Here is a 4,820-nt window from a genome sequence, read left to right as displayed (position 1 = left end):
TCACAACTTTATGGTTTAAAATACACTTGTTCCAACGCGATTGCAATTTATGAACTCCATCCCTGTAGTGAGAATCTGTAAGGGCAGCAAAATATGCTTCCCACAGCTGTTATGACTTCATCATTTGATGAAAAACGCTTTCCATGCATCCATTTGTTAGCTCTGGAAACAGATAGATTTTTCCTTCGGCAGGTATAAAAATCTGCAATAATATTCAGAATTTATTGTTTTACCAATTTTCAATTAATTCACAAACAAAATTCCTTTCGTCTCAAAAAAAAGGAAATTTTTATATACATAGTACCACATTACATAGATATACTAAGGAGCAATTTTTGTTGAGTTTTGTTCCAACAAAAAATTTATGTTAATTCTCGGAATTCTCAAAAATTCAGGTTTACACTACTCTTCAGCCTTTTGTAAGCCCAAGTCTCATCCATAATAATGAATTGATACAAAAAATCTACTTTATTCTTTTGAAAACGCTCTAAATGTTGCTGAGAAAGTCGCATTCAAATTTTTGTTGCGGTTCATTTAGGTTTGTAGCAACGCCCTCTATTATCGAGGCGTAAAACTTATTAAACAACCTAGTATTTATTTTCAAAAGTATATAAAACTAGCAAACCCGGCGAATCGCCACCAGATGGCTTGGTTTTTTGTAACATTTCGTTTGAGGATTAAAAGATGAAGAAAAATTATTTTTTTGTTCTATATTTGAAAAGGAAAAATTTTATTTCATTTCACAACAATAATGAATTCATTTCTATTACAAAAATGAAGTGTAATTTAGTTCAACTTCTCTAAGTAAAAAATGAAAGTGAATCCAAAGTAAATACTGAATCGAAGCGTTATACGTATCCGCAAATTATCCTTTTCATTGAAGTGCTCTTTGGTAAACCACATATTTTGTTCTTTGGCCTGACGTTAACACAAAGAAAGCGGATGGTTGCCCAACTCGTGAGCACGCAACGTATAGCTGCCCTTGTGAAAGACAATGATTTTCTAAATTTATCCCGCAAACACTAAGCGATTGGCCTTGCGACTTGTTAATTGTCATTGCGAACGCAAGGCGAACCGGAAATTGCAATCGTTTGAAATCAAACGGAAGATCAGTCGGAATCATTGGTATTCGAGGAATACATACATTTTCACCTGCGTACTTTCCGTTAATTATGGTTGCCTCAATCAAATTCGGCATACGTCTTTTCGTCCGCAAGTCGAGTACCGTTGCAAAGTCGCGGTGGACTCAAATTACGTAATATCATAGTAACTGAACCAACTTTGAGTTGCAAGTTATGTGGTGGAATTCCTGGTAACTCCAGAGAGTTCAAAAACTGGATAGCTAAAAAGACATATTAGTTTCTACAATTTTTTTTTATTTTCAATGACTGAAGTAGGAAACACTTAGTGAAAAATTGTAAATACTAACTTTCATCAAGCATCCATTTTTAATAGTCAAGGCCTGGTTTAAATTTTATTGATGATTTTCATAAAATTTTTCCTTTTCTTTTCTATGAAAATGTCACACTTTTTAATTAGCAAAAAAAATTTCAAAAACAATATAATTTTTGAGCTACTTGAAACGTGCATTTTGCATCAGAACTCAATGGGCTATAAAACTGCATATCCGACATTTTTTTTAAATTCTGTTCAAAAAATCAGAAATGTTTTTTAAATTGCATAAAGTTTTAAAATGTGATACATATGCGTTTTGAAGGAGAATAAATCACATTATAATAAAAAATTGTAAAATCCAATGGAAAGCAAATTAATTAACAAAACTTGTCAATAAATCCTTCAGCCATTATTATTTAATGCATCTAGAATAAAAAGTTCTTAAAGAACTTACGTCATAATTACATAGTTTTTTCTTCTTGTTCACTCCTCTCGGAAGCATAGGGCCTCGATAACACTTGTCTTGCATTAGTTTAGCTAATGTATTTGATTTCTGACAGGATAAGTGATTAGTCTCCTACTATCAGTCCTAAGAGTGGAAATGCCCACCTATCGCTGCTTACGAACAACGCCGTCTTACTGCTTGAAGCGCCTTCTGTGTGTTACATTTTTCTGACAAAAGGATCACGCAGATGGTTGAGGACTTCACTAAAGTGGTGTGTCTGCGCTATTACCGCGGTTGCCTGCTTACTCTTGCTGACGCCACTGATGCAATGTGTAACTGCGCCTGTTTGTTGTTGCTTGTTTTAGCAGCCAAAATGCAAATAATGCGCTGACAGTGTAAGGAATTAAATTTTATTTTTTTAGAAACAGCGAAAGTAGGTAAATTTAGAAAAGTGCGAGGACCGTGCTTTACATGGTATTCGAACCCACAATTTCTGGAATGGCAAGCTAGTGCACTTACTCTAGACTACCGAGGTCGGTAGTTTTTATAGATTAATTAATTAATTCAGTTTAATTTTTTATAAGGTGCGCAACTAAGTTCTCGCTGTTTTTTTTTTATGAAAATACAACTTTAATCTGAAAAAATGGTTATACGGGAATCATTGAAAGTATTGCCCATCGCTGGCTACTACTACTACTACTTTTCCCCATCATCTTTTGAGGCTATCCACGGATCAAGCCATTTTTTGATGTATTCTTATGAATGGAACTGCTGGTCAGCTAGACCATGTGCCATCGATCGGAACATGTGATAATCGGACAGCGCAATATCTGGAGAATATGGCGGGTGGGGTAGGATTTCCCATTTCAGCATTTCAGGTAGGTTTTAACGGGTTTGGCAACGTGAGGCCGTGCGTTGTCATGCTGTAGAATCACTTTTTCATTCCTCTCGGCGTATTGCGACCGCATCAATTGAAGTCGATACCGACGTAGAAGTATGACCGACCAGGCAGTCGCCATGACTTTCTTTTCCTTGGATTGCTGTAAGGAATCCATTTTTCATCACCCGTCACGATGCGATGAAGAAACCCCTTCCTTTTTAGTCGCTGGAGCAGTTGTTCAGTTGTTCATAGGCGAAAAAACGACGTTCAACATCCATTGGTTTTAACACATAAGGAACCGAAGTCCCCTGTTTCTGAATCATTCCCAAAGCATGCAATCGCTTGGAAATGGATTGGCGAGTAACTCTTAATACTGAAGCAAACTCTTCTTGCGTTTGACGGACGGTCGTCAACATTAAAATCACCGTCTTTGAAGCGACGAAACCAATCTCGGCACGTTGTTTCACTTAAAGCAGCATCTCAATAAATTTTTTGCAGCTCTCGATGCGCTTCAGCCGCCGTTTTTTTCGAATGAAAGAGGAAAATCAAAACTTCTCGCAAATGACGATTATTCGACACAAAATCAGACATTTTCACAAAATCAAACGTATATGATACCAAAACAAAATCACTAATGTGTCGAAGCAGTTTGTTTACCATATGTCTAAGCTTGGTTCATGACGTTTAAATTATTTTAGAATCGACTAGCACACACTGCTGGCGGCATCTATTGACAAACAGTGAGAATTGAATATATGATATATATTCTTTTTTATATATTAAATATCTATATATAAAAAAGAATAACTAAACAATTTTAACTTTTCTTAAACGAAACCTAAGAAGCAAGAAATATGTAAATACCGTAAAAGAATAAATGAATAAAGAGACTGAATGTTATGGTTTGTAACTATATTTGGTCACATCAATCAGCTTTGCAAATGGATCATCGTGATTTTTAGTTATTGACTTGCGCCAATGATACTCAACAATAATATCGGAAAAATTGTTTGGATTATTGTAGTTGTATTTTTGAAAGACCGTTTCACGACTCTCCATTGCGATTTTATTCTTTGTGTGTGTATGCCATCGTTCGACACAAACGGATTGTCCGGGTCGCTGTGGTTTACTTTCAGGTGCTCAAACCCATGATCGCGAAGGCAGTCGTATGCTTTCCAATAATCCGTGTGGATAGTTGTACCTTCCGCAACATGCTTCTTAATCAAAGGTATGAGCACCTTCGCCGAACGCACGTTGTGCGGACATACCTCCAGCCTTAGATCATCGCTGCCGTTTCTCTATCATGCCGAGAACCCAATGTCATTCCACTCTTCTCCCTAAATTAACAACAGAAATATTTTAATTAATAAAATGTTTTAAATTGCAGGCATCAAAATTTACCTTTATTTTACTTTCTTTTGCCGAATTTGCTTTCATCTATTTATACAATTTTACCGGGTCCTCCTATTTTTCCTTTTGACTCCTATTTGTTAACCTGACATGAGACAACAGCCTCACGGCAATAACTGTACCAGTCAGTTATTGTTTCGGTAGACAAGCAGGAGCCCTCGACGAAATTTTCCACCCCCGTCGTGGCATTTGACCAATGATGTGCATAGCCATACATTATGTGAAATATATGGGGGAGCGAAATCTTGGCATTCTCAAACCAAGTCCCCCTCGCTCTAAACACGCCCGATCTAGTTCGACATGATAATTTTCTGCATCGAAAATTGCCCAGTGAGCTGTTGCCCCTCAGATGCAACGTCATCTGTGTCTTCTGTTTTGGGCACAATTTCGACCGCAGAATGAGACCGTTATCCTCCGCAAATTCAACGCACTGCTCCGCTGTCCCTAATCTCCTGATTGCCTTAACAAAATTCCATCGCTGCTTTATTTCAGCAGTAGTAAGAATATTGCTTTTGAAGCCTGCTAGTTGAAAAGTGCTTTCAATGCTTGTGGAAGCTATATTATCATATAAAAAGTATATTATTATAGTTTTAGCAAAATAAGCACGAAATCTTCATCTCCTGTGAATTTCATTGGAAAATTCGTAATATTTCTCTCAAAGCAAGTGAGGGGGCATTGCAGGGAGTCCTA

General features: G+C 36.8%; 1 pseudogene; it reads right to left on the bottom strand.

Annotated features, from left to right (window-relative positions):
- Positions 1-3,617: 3,617 nt before the first annotated feature.
- On the bottom strand, positions 3,618-4,347 carry LOC129238201 (uncharacterized; annotated as a pseudogene).
- Positions 4,348-4,820: the final 473 nt, after the last annotated feature.

The sequence above is a fragment of the Anastrepha obliqua genome, chromosome 2 (assembly GCF_027943255.1).
Source record: "Anastrepha obliqua isolate idAnaObli1 chromosome 2, idAnaObli1_1.0, whole genome shotgun sequence".
Classification (NCBI taxonomy): domain Eukaryota; kingdom Metazoa; phylum Arthropoda; class Insecta; order Diptera; family Tephritidae; genus Anastrepha; species Anastrepha obliqua.
Note: the sequence above shows the minus strand (reverse complement) of the source record. Positions and strands in the feature narration are given on the sequence as shown.